The sequence below is a fragment of the Hemiscyllium ocellatum genome, chromosome 4, assembly GCF_020745735.1.
Source record: "Hemiscyllium ocellatum isolate sHemOce1 chromosome 4, sHemOce1.pat.X.cur, whole genome shotgun sequence".
Taxonomy (NCBI): domain Eukaryota; kingdom Metazoa; phylum Chordata; class Chondrichthyes; order Orectolobiformes; family Hemiscylliidae; genus Hemiscyllium; species Hemiscyllium ocellatum.
The window spans coordinates 103928255-103951953 of NC_083404.1; the positions used below are offsets into that span (position 1 = coordinate 103928255).

The 23699-nt window shown below is 56.4% G+C and overlaps 8 non-coding genes across 8 annotated transcripts; all 8 read left to right on the top strand.

Moving 5' to 3' along the window:
* The first annotated feature begins 648 nt into the window (after positions 1-648).
* trnay-gua (transfer RNA tyrosine (anticodon GUA)) lies at positions 649-738 on the top strand. The gene is given in 2 exon segments: positions 649-685; positions 703-738. It is a non-coding gene; the product is annotated as a tRNA-Tyr (tRNA).
* A 794-nt stretch (positions 739-1532) lies between these two features.
* Positions 1533-1622, top strand: trnay-gua (transfer RNA tyrosine (anticodon GUA)). Its single transcript is given in 2 exon segments — positions 1533-1569; positions 1587-1622. It is a non-coding gene; the product is annotated as a tRNA-Tyr (tRNA).
* A 4286-nt stretch (positions 1623-5908) lies between these two features.
* trnay-gua (transfer RNA tyrosine (anticodon GUA)) lies at positions 5909-5998 on the top strand. Its single transcript is given in 2 exon segments — positions 5909-5945; positions 5963-5998. It is a non-coding gene; the product is annotated as a tRNA-Tyr (tRNA).
* A 794-nt stretch (positions 5999-6792) lies between these two features.
* trnay-gua (transfer RNA tyrosine (anticodon GUA)) lies at positions 6793-6882 on the top strand. The gene is given in 2 exon segments: positions 6793-6829; positions 6847-6882. It is a non-coding gene; the product is annotated as a tRNA-Tyr (tRNA).
* Positions 6883-7676: 794 nt separating this feature from the next.
* trnay-gua (transfer RNA tyrosine (anticodon GUA)) lies at positions 7677-7766 on the top strand. The gene is given in 2 exon segments: positions 7677-7713; positions 7731-7766. It is a non-coding gene; the product is annotated as a tRNA-Tyr (tRNA).
* A 1667-nt stretch (positions 7767-9433) lies between these two features.
* Positions 9434-9523, top strand: trnay-gua (transfer RNA tyrosine (anticodon GUA)). The gene is given in 2 exon segments: positions 9434-9470; positions 9488-9523. It is a non-coding gene; the product is annotated as a tRNA-Tyr (tRNA).
* Positions 9524-16427: 6904 nt separating this feature from the next.
* On the top strand, positions 16428-16517 carry trnay-gua (transfer RNA tyrosine (anticodon GUA)). Its single transcript is given in 2 exon segments — positions 16428-16464; positions 16482-16517. It is a non-coding gene; the product is annotated as a tRNA-Tyr (tRNA).
* A 4286-nt stretch (positions 16518-20803) lies between these two features.
* On the top strand, positions 20804-20893 carry trnay-gua (transfer RNA tyrosine (anticodon GUA)). The gene is given in 2 exon segments: positions 20804-20840; positions 20858-20893. It is a non-coding gene; the product is annotated as a tRNA-Tyr (tRNA).
* The last annotated feature ends 2806 nt before the right edge of the window (positions 20894-23699 follow it).

Consider the following 23699-nt stretch of genomic DNA (forward strand, 5'->3'; position numbering starts at 1 on the left):
GTTGCAACAGACGGCCAGCAGGGTGCCTTTTTTCAACACAAACGCATGAAAGCACTTTGTGCTCACTGCAACCAAATCAAGTCTTCTATCAGTCAGGCGGGGCCCTGCGACGTCACCTCACGCTCGTGGCGGCTGCGCCAAGGTTGAAGTCGTTTTGACCTCCAATCAGCAATTGCCATCTCCTCAGCACTTCTTTCCTCGTCCATGTGGCCTTCCGCCTCGCCTGAGTCCACCAGCTGCTGCTGCTGCTCCTCCGAAAAGTTGGTTGTTTCAGCGAGACAGGCATCAGCAATGTTTGGTCTCAGCCGTCCGACGGACGAGAGGATTTCCCGCACATCCTGGAGCGTGGCTGCTCAGGATCCACTGCGGAAGGAGTGAAAGCATGGCCAGCTGACTTACCGCGGGATTAGCTCAAATGGTAGTGGGATCGATGCCCGCATTCTCCACTTCAGGTACTGTACCGGCAGAATCTGGCAGTTAGGGACCCGCACGAAAGAGGATTTCCTCATGCCAGCATAGGCCTAAGCTGTGGAGATCAGCCAGTGGCTCAGGATCTCCCAGAGTGACAGAGTTTCAGGGAGACAACGTCGTCACATTAGTGGAGGAGCGCAGCAAAGCATCGGCAAGGGCGAATCACTGCTGGCCTCTCCTTCGATAGCTCAGCTGGTAGAGCGGAGGACTGTAGTGTGTCGCAAATCTGTCATCCTTAGGTCGCCGGTTCAATTCCGGCTCGAAGGAGCCCACGCTGCTTTTTGGAAAGAGTGAGCATTCACCAGCACGCGGGCCACAGCAACACAGATGAGCTGAAAATGCGACAACGCTTTCAGGACACATCGGCACACGCCCTTCCCCCTCTGCAACGAGCCGGCTGTCTCCCTGCTGTGGTTGCAACAGACGGCCAGCAGGGTGCCTTTTTTCAACACAAACGCATGAAAGCACTTTGTGCTCACTGCAACCAAATCAAGTCTTCTATCAGTCAGGCGGGGCCCTGCGACGTCACCTCACGCTCGTGGCGGCTGCGCCAAGGTTGAAGTCGTTTTGACCTCCAATCAGCAATTGCCATCTCCTCAGCACTTCTTTCCTCGTCCATGTGGCCTTCCGCCTCGCCTGAGTCCACCAGCTGCCGCTGCTGCTCCTCCGACAAGTTGGTTGTTTCAGCGAGACAGGCATCAGCAATGTTTGGTCTCAGCCGTCCGACGGACGAGAGGATTTCCCGCACATCCTGGAGCGTGGCTGCTCAGGATCCACTGCGGAAGGAGTGAAAGCATGGCCAGCTGACTTACCGCGGGATTAGCTCAAATGGTAGTGGGATCGATGCCCGCATTCTCCACTTCAGGTACTGTACCGGCAGAATCTGGCAGTTAGGGACCCGCACGAAAGAGGATTTCCTCATGCCAGCATAGGCCTAAGCTGTGGAGATCAGCCAGTGGCTCAGGATCTCCCAGAGTGACAGAGTTTCAGGGAGACAACGTCGTCACATTAGTGGAGGAGCGCAGCAAAGCATCGGCAAGGGCGAATCACTGCTGGCCTCTCCTTCGATAGCTCAGCTGGTAGAGCGGAGGACTGTAGTGTGTCGCAAATCTGTCATCCTTAGGTCGCCGGTTCAATTCCGGCTCGAAGGAGCCCACGCTGCTTTTTGGAAAGAGTGAGCATTCACCAGCACGCGGGCCACAGCAACACAGATGAGCTGAAAATGCGGCAACGCTTTCAGGACACGTCGGCACACGCCCTTCCCCCTCTGCAACGAGCCGGCTGTCTCCCTGCTGTGGTTGCAACAGACGGCCAGCAGGGTGCCTTTTTTCAACACAAACGCATGAAAGCACTTTGTGCTCACTGCAACCAAATCAAGTCTTCTATCAGTCAGGCGGGGCCCTGCGACGTCACCTCACGCTCGTGGCGGCTGCGCCAAGGTTGAAGTCGTTTTGACCTCCAATCAGCAATTGCCATCTCCTCAGCACTTCTTTCCTCGTCCATGTGGCCTTCCGCCTCGCCTGAGTCCACCAGCTGCCGCTGCTGCTCCTCCGACAAGTTGGTTGTTTCAGCGAGACAGGCATCAGCAATGTTTGGTCTCAGCCGTCCGACGGACGAGAGGATTTCCCGCACATCCTGGAGCGTGGCTGCTCAGGATCCACTGCGGAAGGAGTGAAAGCATGGCCAGCTGACTTACCGCGGGATTAGCTCAAATGGTAGTGGGATCGATGCCCGCATTCTCCACTTCAGGTACTGTACCGGCAGAATCTGGCAGTTAGGGACCAGCACGAAAGAGGATTTCCTCATGCCAGCATAGGCCTAAGCTGTGGAGATCAGCCAGTGGCTCAGGATCTCCCAGAGTGACAGAGTTTCAGGGAGACAACGTCGTCACATTAGTGGAGGAGCGCAGCAAAGCATCGGCAAGGGCGAATCACTGCTGGCCTCTCCTTCGATAGCTCAGCTGGTAGAGCGGAGGACTGTAGTGTGTCGCAAATCTGTCATCCTTAGGGCGCCGGCTCGAAGGAGCCCACGCTGCTTTTTGGAAAGAGTGAGCATTCACCAGCACGCGGGCCACAGCAACACAGATGAGCTGAAAATGCGACAACGCTTTCAGGACACATCGGCACACGCCCTTCCCCCTCTGCAATGAGCTGGCTGTCTCCCTGCTGTGGTTGCAACAGACGGCCAGCAGGGTGCCTTTTTTCAACACAAACGCATGAAAGCACTTTGTGCTCACTGCAACCAAATCAAGTCTTCTATCAGTCAGGCGGGGCCCTGCGACGTCACCTCACGCTCGTGGCGGCTGCGCCAAGGTTGAAGTCGTTTTGACCTCCAATCAGCAATTGCCATCTCCTCAGCACTTCTTTCCTCGTCCATGTGGCCTTCCGCCTCGCCTGAGTCCACCAGCTGCCGCTGCTGCTCCTCCGACAAGTTGGTTGTTTCAGCGAGACAGGCATCAGCAATGTTTGGTCTCAGCCGTCCGACGGACGAGAGGATTTCCCGCACATCCTGGAGCGTGGCTGCTCAGGATCCACTGCGGAAGGAGTGAAAGCATGGCCAGCTGACTTACCGCGGGATTAGCTCAAATGGTAGTGGGATCGATGCCCGCATTCTCCACTTCAGGTACTGTACCGGCAGAATCTGGCAGTTAGGGACCAGCACGAAAGAGGATTTCCTCATGCCAGCATAGGCCTAAGCTGTGGAGATCAGCCAGTGGCTCAGGATCTCCCAGAGTGACAGAGTTTCAGGGAGACAACGTCGTCACATTAGTGGAGGAGCGCAGCAAAGCATCGGCAAGGGCGAATCACTGCTGGCCTCTCCTTCGATAGCTCAGCTGGTAGAGCGGAGGACTGGAGTGTGTCGCAAATCTGTCATCCTTAGGGCGCCGGCTCGAAGGAGCCCACGCTGCTTTTTGGAAAGAGTGAGCATTCACCAGCACGCGGGCCACAGCAACACAGATGAGCTGAAAATGCGACAACGCTTTCAGGACACATCGGCACACGCCCTTCCCCCTCTGCAATGAGCTGGCTGTCTCCCTGCTGTGGTTGCAACAGACGGCCAGCAGGGTGCCTTTTTTCAACACAAACGCATGAAAGCACTTTGTGCTCACTGCAACCAAATCAAGTCTTCTATCAGTCAGGCGGGGCCCTGCGACGTCACCTCACGCTCGTGGCGGCTGCGCCAAGGTTGAAGTCGTTTTGACCTCCAATCAGCAATTGCCATCTCCTCAGCACTTCTTTCCTCGTCCATGTGGCCTTCCGCCTCGCCTGAGTCCACCAGCTGCCGCTGCTGCTCCTCCGACAAGTTGGTTGTTTCAGCGAGACAGGCATCAGCAATGTTTGGTCTCAGCCGTCCGACGGACGAGAGGATTTCCCGCACATCCTGGAGCGTGGCTGCTCAGGATCCACTGCGGAAGGAGTGAAAGCATGGCCAGCTGACTTACCGCGGGATTAGCTCAAATGGTAGTGGGATCGATGCCCGCATTCTCCACTTCAGGTACTGTACCGGCAGAATCTGGCAGTTAGGGACCAGCACGAAAGAGGATTTCCTCATGCCAGCATAGGCCTAAGCTGTGGAGATCAGCCAGTGGCTCAGGATCTCCCAGAGTGACAGAGTTTCAGGGAGACAACGTCGTCACATTAGTGGAGGAGCGCAGCAAAGCATCGGCAAGGGCGAATCACTGCTGGCCTCTCCTTCGATAGCTCAGCTGGTAGAGCGGAGGACTGTAGTGTGTCGCAAATCTGTCATCCTTAGGGCGCCGGCTCGAAGGAGCCCACGCTGCTTTTTGGAAAGAGTGAGCATTCACCAGCACGCGGGCCACAGCAACACAGATGAGCTGAAAATGCGACAACGCTTTCAGGACACATCGGCACACGCCCTTCCCCCTCTGCAATGAGCTGGCTGTCTCCCTGCTGTGGTTGCAACAGACGGCCAGCAGGGTGCCTTTTTTCAACACAAACGCATGAAAGCACTTTGTGCTCACTGCAACCAAATCAAGTCTTCTATCAGTCAGGCGGGGCCCTGCGACGTCACCTCACGCTCGTGGCGGCTGCGCCAAGGTTGAAGTCGTTTTGACCTCCAATCAGCAATTGCCATCTCCTCAGCACTTCTTTCCTCGTCCATGTGGCCTTCCGCCTCGCCTGAGTCCACCAGCTGCCGCTGCTGCTCCTCCGACAAGTTGGTTGTTTCAGCGAGACAGGCATCAGCAATGTTTGGTCTCAGCCGTCCGACGGACGAGAGGATTTCCCGCACATCCTGGAGCGTGGCTGCTCAGGATCCACTGCGGAAGGAGTGAAAGCATGGCCAGCTGACTTACCGCGGGATTAGCTCAAATGGTAGTGGGATCGATGCCCGCATTCTCCACTTCAGGTACTGTACCGGCAGAATCTGGCAGTTAGGGACCAGCACGAAAGAGGATTTCCTCATGCCAGCATAGGCCTAAGCTGTGGAGATCAGCCAGTGGCTCAGGATCTCCCAGAGTGACAGAGTTTCAGGGAGACAACGTCGTCACATTAGTGGAGGAGCGCAGCAAAGCATCGGCAAGGGCGAATCACTGCTGGCCTCTCCTTCGATAGCTCAGCTGGTAGAGCGGAGGACTGTAGTGTGTCGCAAATCTGTCATCCTTAGGGCGCCGGCTCGAAGGAGCCCACGCTGCTTTTTGGAAAGAGTGAGCATTCACCAGCACGCGGGCCACAGCAACACAGATGAGCTGAAAATGCGACAACGCTTTCAGGACACATCGGCACACGCCCTTCCCCCTCTGCAATGAGCTGGCTGTCTCCCTGCTGTGGTTGCAACAGACGGCCAGCAGGGTGCCTTTTTTCAACACAAACGCATGAAAGCACTTTGTGCTCACTGCAACCAAATCAAGTCTTCTATCAGTCAGGCGGGGCCCTGCGACGTCACCTCACGCTCGTGGCGGCTGCGCCAAGGTTGAAGTCGTTTTGACCTCCAATCAGCAATTGCCATCTCCTCAGCACTTCTTTCCTCGTCCATGTGGCCTTCCGCCTCGCCTGAGTCCACCAGCTGCCGCTGCTGCTCCTCCGACAAGTTGGTTGTTTCAGCGAGACAGGCATCAGCAATGTTTGGTCTCAGCCGTCCGACGGACGAGAGGATTTCCCGCACATCCTGGAGCGTGGCTGCTCAGGATCCACTGCGGAAGGAGTGAAAGCATGGCCAGCTGACTTACCGCGGGATTAGCTCAAATGGTAGTGGGATCGATGCCCGCATTCTCCACTTCAGGTACTGTACCGGCAGAATCTGGCAGTTAGGGACCAGCACGAAAGAGGATTTCCTCATGCCAGCATAGGCCTAAGCTGTGGAGATCAGCCAGTGGCTCAGGATCTCCCAGAGTGACAGAGTTTCAGGGAGACAACGTCGTCACATTAGTGGAGGAGCGCAGCAAAGCATCGGCAAGGGCGAATCACTGCTGGCCTCTCCTTCGATAGCTCAGCTGGTAGAGCGGAGGACTGTAGTGTGTCGCAAATCTGTCATCCTTAGGTCGCCGGTTCAATTCCGGCTCGAAGGAGCCCACGCTGCTTTTTGGAAAGAGTGAGCATTCACCAGCACGCGGGCCACAGCAACACAGATGAGCTGAAAATGCGACAACGCTTTCAGGACACATCGGCACACGCCCTTCCCCCTCTGCAACGAGCCGGCTGTCTCCCTGCTGTGGTTGCAACAGACGGCCAGCAGGGTGCCTTTTTTCAACACAAACGCATGAAAGCACTTTGTGCTCACTGCAACCAAATCAAGTCTTCTATCAGTCAGGCGGGGCCCTGCGACGTCACCTCACGCTCGTGGCGGCTGCGCCAAGGTTGAAGTCGTTTTGACCTCCAATCAGCAATTGCCATCTCCTCAGCACTTCTTTCCTCGTCCATGTGGCCTTCCGCCTCGCCTGAGTCCACCAGCTGCCGCTGCTGCTCCTCCGACAAGTTGGTTGTTTCAGCGAGACAGGCATCAGCAATGTTTGGTCTCAGCCGTCCGACGGACGAGAGGATTTCCCGCACATCCTGGAGCGTGGCTGCTCAGGATCCACTGCGGAAGGAGTGAAAGCATGGCCAGCTGACTTACCGCGGGATTAGCTCAAATGGTAGTGGGATCGATGCCCGCATTCTCCACTTCAGGTACTGTACCGGCAGAATCTGGCAGTTAGGGACCAGCACGAAAGAGGATTTCCTCATGCCAGCATAGGCCTAAGCTGTGGAGATCAGCCAGTGGCTCAGGATCTCCCAGAGTGACAGAGTTTCAGGGAGACAACGTCGTCACATTAGTGGAGGAGCGCAGCAAAGCATCGGCAAGGGCGAATCACTGCTGGCCTCTCCTTCGATAGCTCAGCTGGTAGAGCGGAGGACTGTAGTGTGTCGCAAATCTGTCATCCTTAGGTCGCCGGTTCAATTCCGGCTCGAAGGAGCCCACGCTGCTTTTTGGAAAGAGTGAGCATTCACCAGCACGCGGGCCACAGCAACACAGATGAGCTGAAAATGCGGCAACGCTTTCAGGACACGTCGGCACACGCCCTTCCCCCTCTGCAACGAGCCGGCTGTCTCCCTGCTGTGGTTGCAACAGACGGCCAGCAGGGTGCCTTTTTTCAACACAAACGCATGAAAGCACTTTGTGCTCACTGCAACCAAATCAAGTCTTCTATCAGTCAGGCGGGGCCCTGCGACGTCACCTCACGCTCGTGGCGGCTGCGCCAAGGTTGAAGTCGTTTTGACCTCCAATCAGCAATTGCCATCTCCTCAGCACTTCTTTCCTCGTCCATGTGGCCTTCCGCCTCGCCTGAGTCCACCAGCTGCCGCTGCTGCTCCTCCGACAAGTTGGTTGTTTCAGCGAGACAGGCATCAGCAATGTTTGGTCTCAGCCGTCCGACGGACGAGAGGATTTCCCGCACATCCTGGAGCGTGGCTGCTCAGGATCCACTGCGGAAGGAGTGAAAGCATGGCCAGCTGACTTACCGCGGGATTAGCTCAAATGGTAGTGGGATCGATGCCCGCATTCTCCACTTCAGGTACTGTACCGGCAGAATCTGGCAGTTAGGGACCAGCACGAAAGAGGATTTCCTCATGCCAGCATAGGCCTAAGCTGTGGAGATCAGCCAGTGGCTCAGGATCTCCCAGAGTGACAGAGTTTCAGGGAGACAACGTCGTCACATTAGTGGAGGAGCGCAGCAAAGCATCGGCAAGGGCGAATCACTGCTGGCCTCTCCTTCGATAGCTCAGCTGGTAGAGCGGAGGACTGTAGTGTGTCGCAAATCTGTCATCCTTAGGTCGCCGGTTCAATTCCGGCTCGAAGGAGCCCACGCTGCTTTTTGGAAAGAGTGAGCATTCACCAGCACGCGGGCCACAGCAACACAGATGAGCTGAAAATGCGACAACGCTTTCAGGACACATCGGCACACGCCCTTCCCCCTCTGCAACGAGCCGGCTGTCTCCCTGCTGTGGTTGCAACAGACGGCCAGCAGGGTGCCTTTTTTCAACACAAACGCATGAAAGCACTTTGTGCTCACTGCAACCAAATCAAGTCTTCTATCAGTCAGGCGGGGCCCTGCGACGTCACCTCACGCTCGTGGCGGCTGCGCCAAGGTTGAAGTCGTTACGACCTCCAATCAGCAATTGCCATCTCCTCAGCACTTCTTTCCTCGTCCATGTGGCCTTCCGCCTCGCCTGAGTCCACCAGCTGCTGCTGCTGCTCCTCCGAAAAGTTGGTTGTTTCAGCGAGACAGGCATCAGCAATGTTTGGTCTCAGCCGTCCGACGGACGAGAGGATTTCCCGCACATCCTGGAGCGTGGCTGCTCAGGATCCACTGCGGAAGGAGTGAAAGCATGGCCAGCTGACTTACCGCGGGATTAGCTCAAATGGTAGTGGGATCGATGCCCGCATTCTCCACTTCAGGTACTGTACCGGCAGAATCTGGCAGTTAGGGACCAGCACGAAAGAGGATTTCCTCATGCCAGCATAGGCCTAAGCTGTGGAGATCAGCCAGTGGCTCAGGATCTCCCAGAGTGACAGAGTTTCAGGGAGACAACGTCGTCACATTAGTGGAGGAGCGCAGCAAAGCATCGGCAAGGGCGAATCACTGCTGGCCTCTCCTTCGATAGCTCAGCTGGTAGAGCGGAGGACTGTAGTGTGTCGCAAATCTGTCATCCTTAGGGCGCCGGCTCGAAGGAGCCCACGCTGCTTTTTGGAAAGAGTGAGCATTCACCAGCACGCGGGCCACAGCAACACAGATGAGCTGAAAATGCGACAACGCTTTCAGGACACATCGGCACACGCCCTTCCCCCTCTGCAACGAGCTGGCTGTCTCCCTGCTGTGGTTGCAACAGACGGCCAGCAGGGTGCCTTTTTTCAACACAAACGCATGAAAGCACTTTGTGCTCACTGCAACCAAATCAAGTCTTCTATCAGTCAGGCGGGGCCCTGCGACGTCACCTCACGCTCGTGGCGGCTGCGCCAAGGTTGAAGTCGTTTTGACCTCCAATCAGCAATTGCCATCTCCTCAGCACTTCTTTCCTCGTCCATGTGGCCTTCCGCCTCGCCTGAGTCCACCAGCTGCCGCTGCTGCTCCTCCGACAAGTTGGTTGTTTCAGCGAGACAGGCATCAGCAATGTTTGGTCTCAGCCGTCCGACGGACGAGAGGATTTCCCGCACATCCTGGAGCGTGGCTGCTCAGGATCCACTGCGGAAGGAGTGAAAGCATGGCCAGCTGACTTACCGCGGGATTAGCTCAAATGGTAGTGGGATCGATGCCCGCATTCTCCACTTCAGGTACTGTACCGGCAGAATCTGGCAGTTAGGGACCAGCACGAAAGAGGATTTCCTCATGCCAGCATAGGCCTAAGCTGTGGAGATCAGCCAGTGGCTCAGGATCTCCCAGAGTGACAGAGTTTCAGGGAGACAACGTCGTCACATTAGTGGAGGAGCGCAGCAAAGCATCGGCAAGGGCGAATCACTGCTGGCCTCTCCTTCGATAGCTCAGCTGGTAGAGCGGAGGACTGTAGTGTGTCGCAAATCTGTCATCCTTAGGTCGCCGGTTCAATTCCGGCTCGAAGGAGCCCACGCTGCTTTTTGGAAAGAGTGAGCATTCACCAGCACGCGGGCCACAGCAACACAGATGAGCTGAAAATGCGACAACGCTTTCAGGACACATCGGCACACGCCCTTCCCCCTCTGCAATGAGCTGGCTGTCTCCCTGCTGTGGTTGCAACAGACGGCCAGCAGGGTGCCTTTTTTCAACACAAACGCATGAAAGCACTTTGTGCTCACTGCAACCAAATCAAGTCTTCTATCAGTCAGGCGGGGCCCTGCGACGTCACCTCACGCTCGTGGCGGCTGCGCCAAGGTTGAAGTCGTTTTGACCTCCAATCAGCAATTGCCATCTCCTCAGCACTTCTTTCCTCGTCCATGTGGCCTTCCGCCTCGCCTGAGTCCACCAGCTGCCGCTGCTGCTCCTCCGACAAGTTGGTTGTTTCAGCGAGACAGGCATCAGCAATGTTTGGTCTCAGCCGTCCGACGGACGAGAGGATTTCCCGCACATCCTGGAGCGTGGCTGCTCAGGATCCACTGCGGAAGGAGTGAAAGCATGGCCAGCTGACTTACCGCGGGATTAGCTCAAATGGTAGTGGGATCGATGCCCGCATTCTCCACTTCAGGTACTGTACCGGCAGAATCTGGCAGTTAGGGACCAGCACGAAAGAGGATTTCCTCATGCCAGCATAGGCCTAAGCTGTGGAGATCAGCCAGTGGCTCAGGATCTCCCAGAGTGACAGAGTTTCAGGGAGACAACGTCGTCACATTAGTGGAGGAGCGCAGCAAAGCATCGGCAAGGGCGAATCACTGCTGGCCTCTCCTTCGATAGCTCAGCTGGTAGAGCGGAGGACTGTAGTGTGTCGCAAATCTGTCATCCTTAGGGCGCCGGCTCGAAGGAGCCCACGCTGCTTTTTGGAAAGAGTGAGCATTCACCAGCACGCGGGCCACAGCAACACAGATGAGCTGAAAATGCGACAACGCTTTCAGGACACATCGGCACACGCCCTTCCCCCTCTGCAACGAGCTGGCTGTCTCCCTGCTGTGGTTGCAACAGACGGCCAGCAGGGTGCCTTTTTTCAACACAAACGCATGAAAGCACTTTGTGCTCACTGCAACCAAATCAAGTCTTCTATCAGTCAGGCGGGGCCCTGCGACGTCACCTCACGCTCGTGGCGGCTGCGCCAAGGTTGAAGTCGTTTTGACCTCCAATCAGCAATTGCCATCTCCTCAGCACTTCTTTCCTCGTCCATGTGGCCTTCCGCCTCGCCTGAGTCCACCAGCTGCCGCTGCTGCTCCTCCGACAAGTTGGTTGTTTCAGCGAGACAGGCATCAGCAATGTTTGGTCTCAGCCGTCCGACGGACGAGAGGATTTCCCGCACATCCTGGAGCGTGGCTGCTCAGGATCCACTGCGGAAGGAGTGAAAGCATGGCCAGCTGACTTACCGCGGGATTAGCTCAAATGGTAGTGGGATCGATGCCCGCATTCTCCACTTCAGGTACTGTACCGGCAGAATCTGGCAGTTAGGGACCAGCACGAAAGAGGATTTCCTCATGCCAGCATAGGCCTAAGCTGTGGAGATCAGCCAGTGGCTCAGGATCTCCCAGAGTGACAGAGTTTCAGGGAGACAACGTCGTCACATTAGTGGAGGAGCGCAGCAAAGCATCGGCAAGGGCGAATCACTGCTGGCCTCTCCTTCGATAGCTCAGCTGGTAGAGCGGAGGACTGTAGTGTGTCGCAAATATGTCATCCTTAGGTCGCCGGCTCGAAGGAGGCCACGCTGCTTTTTGGAAAGAGTGAGCATTCACCAGCACGCGGGCCACAGCAACACAGATGAGCTGAAAATGCGACAACGCTTTCAGGACACATCGGCACACGCCCTTCCCCCTCTGCAACGAGCTGGCTGTCTCCCTGCTGTGGTTGCAACAGACGGCCAGCAGGGTGCCTTTTTTCAACACAAACGCATGAAAGCACTTTGTGCTCACTGCAACCAAATCAAGTCTTCTATCAGTCAGGCGGGGCCCTGCGACGTCACCTCACGCTCGTGGCGGCTGCGCCAAGGTTGAAGTCGTTTTGACCTCCAATCAGCAATTGCCATCTCCTCAGCACTTCTTTCCTCGTCCATGTGGCCTTCCGCCTCGCCTGAGTCCACCAGCTGCCGCTGCTGCTCCTCCGACAAGTTGGTTGTTTCAGCGAGACAGGCATCAGCAATGTTTGGTCTCAGCCGTCCGACGGACGAGAGGATTTCCCGCACATCCTGGAGCGTGGCTGCTCAGGATCCACTGCGGAAGGAGTGAAAGCATGGCCAGCTGACTTACCGCGGGATTAGCTCAAATGGTAGTGGGATCGATGCCCGCATTCTCCACTTCAGGTACTGTACCGGCAGAATCTGGCAGTTAGGGACCAGCACGAAAGAGGATTTCCTCATGCCAGCATAGGCCTAAGCTGTGGAGATCAGCCAGTGGCTCAGGATCTCCCAGAGTGACAGAGTTTCAGGGAGACAACGTCGTCACATTAGTGGAGGAGCGCAGCAAAGCATCGGCAAGGGCGAATCACTGCTGGCCTCTCCTTCGATAGCTCAGCTGGTAGAGCGGAGGACTGTAGTGTGTCGCAAATCTGTCATCCTTAGGGCGCCGGCTCGAAGGAGCCCACGCTGCTTTTTGGAAAGAGTGAGCATTCACCAGCACGCGGGCCACAGCAACACAGATGAGCTGAAAATGCGACAACGCTTTCAGGACACATCGGCACACGCCCTTCCCCCTCTGCAATGAGCTGGCTGTCTCCCTGCTGTGGTTGCAACAGACGGCCAGCAGGGTGCCTTTTTTCAACACAAACGCATGAAAGCACTTTGTGCTCACTGCAACCAAATCAAGTCTTCTATCAGTCAGGCGGGGCCCTGCGACGTCACCTCACGCTCGTGGCGGCTGCGCCAAGGTTGAAGTCGTTTTGACCTCCAATCAGCAATTGCCATCTCCTCAGCACTTCTTTCCTCGTCCATGTGGCCTTCCGCCTCGCCTGAGTCCACCAGCTGCCGCTGCTGCTCCTCCGACAAGTTGGTTGTTTCAGCGAGACAGGCATCAGCAATGTTTGGTCTCAGCCGTCCGACGGACGAGAGGATTTCCCGCACATCCTGGAGCGTGGCTGCTCAGGATCCACTGCGGAAGGAGTGAAAGCATGGCCAGCTGACTTACCGCGGGATTAGCTCAAATGGTAGTGGGATCGATGCCCGCATTCTCCACTTCAGGTACTGTACCGGCAGAATCTGGCAGTTAGGGACCAGCACGAAAGAGGATTTCCTCATGCCAGCATAGGCCTAAGCTGTGGAGATCAGCCAGTGGCTCAGGATCTCCCAGAGTGACAGAGTTTCAGGGAGACAACGTCGTCACATTAGTGGAGGAGCGCAGCAAAGCATCGGCAAGGGCGAATCACTGCTGGCCTCTCCTTCGATAGCTCAGCTGGTAGAGCGGAGGACTGTAGTGTGTCGCAAATCTGTCATCCTTAGGGCGCCGGCTCGAAGGAGCCCACGCTGCTTTTTGGAAAGAGTGAGCATTCACCAGCACGCGGGCCACAGCAACACAGATGAGCTGAAAATGCGACAACGCTTTCAGGACACATCGGCACACGCCCTTCCCCCTCTGCAACGAGCTGGCTGTCTCCCTGCTGTGGTTGCAACAGACGGCCAGCAGGGTGCCTTTTTTCAACACAAACGCATGAAAGCACTTTGTGCTCACTGCAACCAAATCAAGTCTTCTATCAGTCAGGCGGGGCCCTGCGACGTCACCTCACGCTCGTGGCGGCTGCGCCAAGGTTGAAGTCGTTTTGACCTCCAATCAGCAATTGCCATCTCCTCAGCACTTCTTTCCTCGTCCATGTGGCCTTCCGCCTCGCCTGAGTCCACCAGCTGCCGCTGCTGCTCCTCCGACAAGTTGGTTGTTTCAGCGAGACAGGCATCAGCAATGTTTGGTCTCAGCCGTCCGACGGACGAGAGGATTTCCCGCACATCCTGGAGCGTGGCTGCTCAGGATCCACTGCGGAAGGAGTGAAAGCATGGCCAGCTGACTTACCGCGGGATTAGCTCAAATGGTAGTGGGATCGATGCCCGCATTCTCCACTTCAGGTACTGTACCGGCAGAATCTGGCAGTTAGGGACCAGCACGAAAGAGGATTTCCTCATGCCAGCATAGGCCTAAGCTGTGGAGATCAGCCAGTGGCTCAGGATCTCCCAGAGTGACAGAGTTTCAGGGAGACAACGTCGTCACATTAGTGGAGGAGCGCAGCAAAGCATCGGCAAGGGCGAATCACTGCTGGCCTCTCCTTCGATAGCTCAGCTGGTAGAGCAGAGGACTGTAGTGTGTCGCAAATCTGTCATCCTTAGGGCGCCGGCTCGAAGGAGCCCACGCTGCTTTTTGGAAAGAGTGAGCATTCACCAGCACGCGGGCCACAGCAACACAGATGAGCTGAAAATGCGACAACGCTTTCAGGACACATCGGCACACGCCCTTCCCCCTCTGCAATGAGCTGGCTGTCTCCCTGCTGTGGTTGCAACAGACGGCCAGCAGGGTGCCTTTTTTCAACACAAACGCATGAAAGCACTTTGTGCTCACTGCAACCAAATCAAGTCTTCTATCAGTCAGGCGGGGCCCTGCGACGTCACCTCACGCTCGTGGCGGCTGCGCCAAGGTTGAAGTCGTTTTGACCTCCAATCAGCAATTGCCATCTCCTCAGCACTTCTTTCCTCGTCCATGTGGCCTTCCGCCTTGCCTGAGTCCACCAGCTGCCGCTGCTGCTCCTCCGACAAGTTGGTTGTTTCAGCGAGACAGGCATCAGCAATGTTTGGTCTCAGCCGTCCGACGGACGAGAGGATTTCCCGCACATCCTGGAGCGTGGCTGCTCAGGATCCACTGCGGAAGGAGTGAAAGCATGGCCAGCTGACTTACCGCGGGATTAGCTCAAATGGTAGTGGGATCGATGCCCGCATTCTCCACTTCAGGTACTGTACCGGCAGAATCTGGCAGTTAGGGACCAGCACGAAAGAGGATTTCCTCATGCCAGCATAGGCCTAAGCTGTGGAGATCAGCCAGTGGCTCAGGATCTCCCAGAGTGACAGAGTTTCAGGGAGACAACGTCGTCACATTAGTGGAGGAGCGCAGCAAAGCATCGGCAAGGGCGAATCACTGCTGGCCTCTCCTTCGATAGCTCAGCTGGTCGAGCGGAGGACTGTAGTGTGTCGCAAATCTGTCATCCTTAGGGCGCCGGCTCGAAGGAGCCACGCTGCTTTTTGGAAAGAGTGAGCATTCACCAGCACGCGGGCCACAGCAACACAGATGAGCTGAAAATGCGACAACGCTTTCAGGACACATCGGCACACGCCCTTCCCCCTCTGCAACGAGCTGGCTGTCTCCCTGCTGTGGTTGCAACAGACGGCCAGCAGGGTGCCTTTTTTCAACACAAACGCATGAAAGCACTTTGTGCTCACTGCAACCAAATCAAGTCTTCTATCAGTCAGGCGGGGCCCTGCGACGTCACCTCACGCTCGTGGCGGCTGCGCCAAGGTTGAAGTCGTTTTGACCTCCAATCAGCAATTGCCATCTCCTCAGCACTTCTTTCCTCGTCCATGTGGCCTTCCGCCTCGCCTGAGTCCACCAGCTGCCGCTGCTGCTCCTCCGACAAGTTGGTTGTTTCAGCGAGACAGGCATCAGCAATGTTTGGTCTCAGCCGTCCGACGGACGAGAGGATTTCCCGCACATCCTGGAGCGTGGCTGCTCAGGATCCACTGCGGAAGGAGTGAAAGCATGGCCAGCTGACTTACCGCGGGATTAGCTCAAATGGTAGTGGGATCGATGCCCGCATTCTCCACTTCAGGTACTGTACCGGCAGAATCTGGCAGTTAGGGACCCGCACGAAAGAGGATTTCCTCATGCCAGCATAGGCCTAAGCTGTGGAGATCAGCCAGTGGCTCAGGATCTCCCAGAGTGACAGAGTTTCAGGGAGACAACGTCGTCACATTAGTGGAGGAGCGCAGCAAAGCATCGGCAAGGGCGAATCACTGCTGGCCTCTCCTTCGATAGCTCAGCTGGTAGAGCGGAGGACTGTAGTGTGTCGCAAATCTGTCATCCTTAGGGCGCCGGCTCGAAGGAGCCCGCGCTGCTTTTTGGAAAGAGTGAGCATTCACCAGCACGCGGGCCACAGCAACACAGATGAGCTGAAAATGCGACAACGCTTTCAGGACACATCGGCACACGCCCTTCCCCCTCTGCAACGAGCTGGCTGTCTCCCTGCTGTGGTTGCAACAGACGGCCAGCAGGGTGCCTTTTTTCAACACAAACGCATGAAAGCACTTTGTGCTCACTGCAACCAAATCAAGTCTTCTATCAGTCAGGCGGGGCCCTGCGACGTCACCTCACGCTCGTGGCGGCTGCGCCAAGGTTGAAGTCGTTTTGACCTCCAATCAGCAATTGCCATCTCCTCAGCACTTCTTTCCTCGTCCATGTGGCCTTCCGCCTCGCCTGAGTCCACCAGCTGCCGCTGCTGCTCCTCCGACAAGTTGGTTGTTTCAGCGAGACAGGCATCAGCAATGTTTGGTCTCAGCCGTCCGACGGACGAGAGGATTTCCCGCACATCCTGGAGCGTGGCTGCTCAGGATCCACTGCGGAAGGAGTGAAAGCATGGCCAGCTGACTTACCGCGGGATTAGCTCAAATGGTAGTGGGATCGATGCCCGCATTCTCCACTTCAGGTACTGTACCGGCAGAATCTGGCAGTTAGGGACCAGCACGAAAGAGGATTTCCTCATGCCAGCATAGGCCTAAGCTGTGGAGATCAGCCAGTGGCTCAGGATCTCCCAGAGTGACAGAGTTTCAGGGAGACAACGTCGTCACATTAGTGGAGGAGCGCAGCAAAGCATCGGCAAGGGCGAATCACTGCTGGCCTCTCCTTCGATAGCTCAGCTGGTAGAGCGGAGGACTGTAGTGTGTCGCAAATATGTCATCCTTAGGTCGCCGGTTCAATTCCGGCTCGAAGGAGGCCACGCTGCTTTTTGGAAAGAGTGAGCATTCACCAGCACGCGGGCCACAGCAACACAGATGAGCTGAAAATGCGACAACGCTTTCAGGACACATCGGCACACGCCCTTCCCCCTCTGCAACGAGCTGGCTGTCTCCCTGCTGTGGTTGCAACAGACGGCCAGCAGGGTGCCTTTTTTCAACACAAACGCATGAAAGCACTTTGTGCTCACTGCAACCAAATCAAGTCTTCTATCAGTCAGGCGGGGCCCTGCGACGTCACCTCACGCTCGTGGCGGCTGCGCCAAGGTTGAAGTCGTTTTGACCTCCAATCAGCAATTGCCATCTCCTCAGCACTTCTTTCCTCGTCCATGTGGCCTTCCGCCTCGCCTGAGTCCACCAGCTGCCGCTGCTGCTCCTCCGACAAGTTGGTTGTTTCAGCGAGACAGGCATCAGCAATGTTTGGTCTCAGCCGTCCGACGGACGAGAGGATTTCCCGCACATCCTGGAGCGTGGCTGCTCAGGATCCACTGCGGAAGGAGTGAAAGCATGGCCAGCTGACTTACCGCGGGATTAGCTCAAATGGTAGTGGGATCGATGCCCGCATTCTCCACTTCAGGTACTGTACCGGCAGAATCTGGCAGTTAGGGACCAGCACGAAAGAGGATTTCCTCATGCCAGCATAGGCCTAAGCTGTGGAGATCAGCCAGTGGCTCAGGATCTCCCAGAGTGACAGAGTTTCAGGGAGACAACGTCGTCACATTAGTGGAGGAGCGCAGCAAAGCATCGGCAAGGGCGAATCACTGCTGGCCTCTCCTTCGATAGCTCAGCTGGTAGAGCGGAGGACTGTAGTGTGTCGCAAATCTGTCATCCTTAGGGCGCCGGCTCGAAGGAGCCCACGCTGCTTTTTGGAAAGAGTGAGCATTCACCAGCACGCGGGCCACAGCAACACAGATGAGCTGAAAATGCGACAACGCTTTCAGGACACATCGGCACACGCCCTTCCCCCTCTGCAATGAGCTGGCTGTCTCCCTGCTGTGGTTGCAACAGACGGCCAGCAGGGTGCCTTTTTTCAACACAAACGCATGAAAGCACTTTGTGCTCACTGCAACCAAATCAAGTCTTCTATCAGTCAGGCGGGGCCCTGCGACGTCACCTCACGCTCGTGGCGGCTGCGCCAAGGTTGAAGTCGTTTTGACCTCCAATCAGCAATTGCCATCTCCTCAGCACTTCTTTCCTCGTCCATGTGGCCTTCCGCCTCGCCTGAGTCCACCAGCTGCCGCTGCTGCTCCTCCGACAAGTTGGTTGTTTCAGCGAGACAGGCATCAGCAATGTTTGGTCTCAGCCGTCCGACGGACGAGAGGATTTCCCGCACATCCTGGAGCGTGGCTGCTCAGGATCCACTGCGGAAGGAGTGAAAGCATGGCCAGCTGACTTACCGCGGGATTAGCTCAAATGGTAGTGGGATCGATGCCCGCATTCTCCACTTCAGGTACTGTACCGGCAGAATCTGGCAGTTAGGGACCAGCACGAAAGAGGATTTCCTCATGCCAGCATAGGCCTAAGCTGTGGAGATCAGCCAGTGGCTCAGGATCTCCCAGAGTGACAGAGTTTCAGGGAGACAACGTCGTCACATTAGTGGAGGAGCGCAGCAAAGCATCGGCAAGGGCGAATCACTGCTGGCCTCTCCTTCGATAGCTCAGCTGGTAGAGCGGAGGACTGTAGTGTGTCGCAAATCTGTCATCCTTAGGGCGCCGGCTCGAAGGAGCCCACGCTGCTTTTTGGAAAGAGTGAGCATTCACCAGCACGCGGGCCACAGCAACACAGATGAGCTGAAAATGCGACAACGCTTTCAGGACACATCGGCACACGCCCTTCCCCCTCTGCAACGAGCTGGCTGTCTCCCTGCTGTGGTTGCAACAGACGGCCAGCAGGGTGCCTTTTTTCAACACAAACGCATGAAAGCACTTTGTGCTCACTGCAACCAAATCAAGTCTTCTATCAGTCAGGCGGGGCCCTGCGACGTCACCTCACGCTCGTGGCGGCTGCGCCAAGGTTGAAGTCGTTTTGACCTCCAATCAGCAATTGCCATCTCCTCAGCACTTCTTTCCTCGTCCATGTGGCCTTCCGCCTCGCCTGAGTCCACCAGCTGCCGCTGCTGCTCCTCCGACAAGTTGGTTGTTTCAGCGAGACAGGCATCAGCAATGTTTGGTCTCAGCCGTCCGACGGACGAGAGGATTTCCCGCACATCCTGGAGCGTGGCTGCTCAGGATCCACTGCGGAAGGAGTGAAAGCATGGCCAGCTGACTTACCGCGGGATTAGCTCAAATGGTAGTGGGATCGATGCCCGCATTCTCCACTTCAGGTACTGTACCGGCAGAATCTGGCAGTTAGGGACCAGCACGAAAGAGGATTTCCTCATGCCAGCATAGGCCTAAGCTGTGGAGATCAGCCAGTGGCTCAGGATCTCCCAGAGTGACAGAGTTTCAGGGAGACAACGTCGTCACATTAGTGGAGGAGCGCAGCAAAGCATCGGCAAGGGCGAATCACTGCTGGCCTCTCCTTCGATAGCTCAGCTGGTAGAGCAGAGGACTGTAGTGTGTCGCAAATCTGTCATCCTTAGGGCGCCGGCTCGAAGGAGCCCACGCTGCTTTTTGGAAAGAGTGAGCATTCACCAGCACGCGGGCCACAGCAACACAGATGAGCTGAAAATGCGACAACGCTTTCAGGACACATCGGCACACGCCCTTCCCCCTCTGCAACGAGCTGGCTGTCTCCCTGCTGTGGTTGCAACAGACGGCCAGCAGGGTGCCTTTTTTCAACACAAACGCATGAAAGCACTTTGTGCTCACTGCAACCAAATCAAGTCTTCTATCAGTCAGGCGGGGCCCTGCGACGTCACCTCACGCTCGTGGCGGCTGCGCCAAGGTTGAAGTCGTTTTGACCTCCAATCAGCAATTGCCATCTCCTCAGCACTTCTTTCCTCGTCCATGTGGCCTTCCGCCTCGCCTGAGTCCACCAGCTGCCGCTGCTGCTCCTCCGACAAGTTGGTTGTTTCAGCGAGACAGGCATCAGCAATGTTTGGTCTCAGCCGTCCGACGGACGAGAGGATTTCCCGCACATCCTGGAGCGTGGCTGCTCAGGATCCACTGCGGAAGGAGTGAAAGCATGGCCAGCTGACTTACCGCGGGATTAGCTCAAATGGTAGTGGGATCGATGCCCGCATTCTCCACTTCAGGTACTGTACCGGCAGAATCTGGCAGTTAGGGACCAGCACGAAAGAGGATTTCCTCATGCCAGCATAGGCCTAAGCTGTGGAGATCAGCCAGTGGCTCAGGATCTCCCAGAGTGACAGAGTTTCAGGGAGACAACGTCGTCACATTAGTGGAGGAGCGCAGCAAAGCATCGGCAAGGGCGAATCACTGCTGGCCTCTCCTTCGATAGCTCAGCTGGTAGAGCGGAGGACTGTAGTGTGTCGCAAATCTGTCATCCTTAGGGCGCCGGCTCGAAGGAGCCCACGCTGCTTTTTGGAAAGAGTGAGCATTCACCAGCACGCGGGCCACAGCAACACAGATGAGCTGAAAATGCGACAACGCTTTCAGGACACATCGGCACACGCCCTTCCCCCTCTGCAACGAGCTGGCTGTCTCCCTGCTGTGGTTGCAACAGACGGCCAGCAGGGTGCCTTTTTTCAACACAAACGCATGAAAGCACTTTGTGCTCACTGCAACCAAATCAAGTCTTCTATCAGTCAGGCGGGGCCCTGCGACGTCACCTCACGCTCGTGGCGGCTGCGCCAAGGTTGAAGTCGTTTTGACCTCCAATCAGCAATTGCCATCTCCTCAGCACTTCTTTCCTCGTCCATGTGGCCTTCCGCCTCGCCTGAGTCCACCAGCTGCCGCTGCTGCTCCTCCGACAAGTTGGTTGTTTCAGCGAGACAGGCATCAGCAATGTTTGGTCTCAGCCGTCCGACGGACGAGAGGATTTCCCGCACATCCTGGAGCGTGGCTGCTCAGGATCCACTGCGGAAGGAGTGAAAGCATGGCCAGCTGACTTACCGCGGGATTAGCTCAAATGGTAGTGGGATCGATGCCCGCATTCTCCACTTCAGGTACTGTACCGGCAGAATCTGGCAGTTAGGGACCCGCACGAAAGAGGATTTCCTCATGCCAGCATAGGCCTAAGCTGTGGAGATCAGCCAGTGGCTCAGGATCTCCCAGAGTGACAGAGTTTCAGGGAGACAACGTCGTCACATTAGTGGAGGAGCGCAGCAAAGCATCGGCAAGGGCGAATCACTGCTGGCCTCTCCTTCGATAGCTCAGCTGGTAGAGCGGAGGACTGTAGTGTGTCGCAAATCTGTCATCCTTAGGTCGCCGGTTCAATTCCGGCTCGAAGGAGGCCGCGCTGCTTTTTGGAAAGAGTGAGCATTCACCAGCACGCGGGCCACAGCAACACAGATGAGCTGAAAATGCGACAACGCTTTCAGGACACATCGGCACACGCCCTTCCCCCTCTGCAACGAGCTGGCTGTCTCCCTGCTGTGGTTGCAACAGACGGCCAGCAGGGTGCCTTTTTTCAACACAAACGCATGAAAGCACTTTGTGCTCACTGCAACCAAATCAAGTCTTCTATCAGTCAGGCGGGGCCCTGCGACGTCACCTCACGCTCGTGGCGGCTGCGCCAAGGTTGAAGTCGTTTTGACCTCCAATCAGCAATTGCCATCTCCTCAGCACTTCTTTCCTCGTCCATGTGGCCTTCCGCCTCGCCTGAGTCCACCAGCTGCCGCTGCTGCTCCTCCGACAAGTTGGTTGTTTCAGCGAGACAGGCATCAGCAATGTTTGGTCTCAGCCGTCCGACGGACGAGAGGATTTCCCGCACATCCTGGAGCGTGGCTGCTCAGGATCCACTGCGGAAGGAGTGAAAGCATGGCCAGCTGACTTACCGCGGGATTAGCTCAAATGGTAGTGGGATCGATGCCCGCATTCTCCACTTCAGGTACTGTACCGGCAGAATCTGGCAGTTAGGGACCAGCACGAAAGAGGATTTCCTCATGCCAGCATAGGCCTAAGCTGTGGAGATCAGCCAGTGGCTCAGGATCTCCCAGAGTGACAGAGTTTCAGGGAGACAACGTCGTCACATTAGTGGAGGAGCGCAGCAAAGCATCGGCAAGGGCGAATCACTGCTGGCCTCTCCTTCGATAGCTCAGCTGGTAGAGCGGAGGACTGTAGTGTGTCGCAAATCTGTCATCCTTAGGGCGCCGGCTCGAAGGAGCCACGCTGCTTTTTGGAAAGAGTGAGCATTCACCAGCACGCGGGCCACAGCAACACAGATGAGCTGAAAATGCGACAACGCTTTCAGGACACATCGGCACACGCCCTTCCCCCTCTGCAACGAGCTGGCTGTCTCCCTGCTGTGGTTGCAACAGACGGCCAGCAGGGTGCCTTTTTTCAACACAAACGCATGAAAGCACTTTGTGCTCACTGCAACCAAATCAAGTCTTCTATCAGTCAGGCGGGGCCCTGCGACGTCACCTCACGCTCGTGGCGGCTGCGCCAAGGTTGAAGTCGTTTTGACCTCCAATCAGCAATTGCCATCTCCTCAGCACTTCTTTCCTCGTCCATGTGGCCTTCCGCCTCGCCTGAGTCCACCAGCTGCCGCTGCTGCTCCTCCGACAAGTTGGTTGTTTCAGCGAGACAGGCATCAGCAATGTTTGGTCTCAGCCGTCCGACGGACGAGAGGATTTCCCGCACATCCTGGAGCGTGGCTGCTCAGGATCCACTGCGGAAGGAGTGAAAGCATGGCCAGCTGACTTACCGCGGGATTAGCTCAAATGGTAGTGGGATCGATGCCCGCATTCTCCACTTCAGGTACTGTACCGGCAGAATCTGGCAGTTAGGGACCAGCACGAAAGAGGATTTCCTCATGCCAGCATAGGCCTAAGCTGTGGAGATCAGCCAGTGGCTCAGGATCTCCCAGAGTGACAGAGTTTCAGGGAGACAACGTCGTCACATTAGTGGAGGAGCGCAGCAAAGCATCGGCAAGGGCGAATCACGGCTGGCCTCTCCTTCGATAGCTCAGCTGGTAGAGCGGAGGACTGTAGTGTGTCGCAAATCTGTCATCCTTAGGGCGCCGGCTCGAAGGAGCCCACGCTGCTTTTTGGAAAGAGTGAGCATTCACCAGCACGCGGGCCACAGCAACACAGATGAGCTGAAAATGCGACAACGCTTTCAGGACACATCGGCACACGCCCTTCCCCCTCTGCAATGAGCTGGCTGTCTCCCTGCTGTGGTTGCAACAGACGGCCAGCAGGGTGCCTTTTTTCAACACAAACGCATGAAAGCACTTTGTGCTCACTGCAACCAAATCAAGTCTTCTATCAGTCAGGCGGGGCCCTGCGACGTCACCTCACGCTCGTGGCGGCTGCGCCAAGGTTGAAGTCGTTTTGACCTCCAATCAGCAATTGCCATCTCCTCAGCACTTCTTTCCTCGTCCATGTGGCCTTCCGCCTCGCCTGAGTCCACCAGCTGCCGCTGCTGCTCCTCCGACAAGTTGGTTGTTTCAGCGAGACAGGCATCAGCAATGTTTGGTCTCAGCCGTCCGACGGACGAGAGGATTTCCCGCACATCCTGGAGCGTGGCTGCTCAGGATCCACTGCGGAAGGAGTGAAAGCATGGCCAGCTGACTTACCGCGGGATTAGCTCAAATGGTAGTGGGATCGATGCCCGCATTCTCCACTTCAGGTACTGTACCGGCAGAATCTGGCAGTTAGGGACCAGCACGAAAGAGGATTTCCTCATGCCAGCATAGGCCTAAGCTGTGGAGATCAGCCAGTGGCTCAGGATCTCCCAGAGTGACAGAGTTTCAGGGAGACAACGTCGTCACATTAGTGGAGGAGCGCAGCAAAGCATCGGCAAGGGCGAATCACTGCTGGCCTCTCCTTCGATAGCTCAGCTGGTAGAGCGGAGGACTGTAGTGTGTCGCAAATCTGTCATCCTTAGGGCGCCGGCTCGAAGGAGCCCACGCTGCTTTTTGGAAAGAGTGAGCATTCACCAGCACGCGGGCCACAGCAACACAGATGAGCTGAAAATGCGACAACGCTTTCAGGACACATCGGCACACGCCCTTCCCCCTCTGCAACGAGCTGGCTGTCTCCCTGCTGTGGTTGCAACAGACGGCCAGCAGGGTGCCTTTTTTCAACACAAA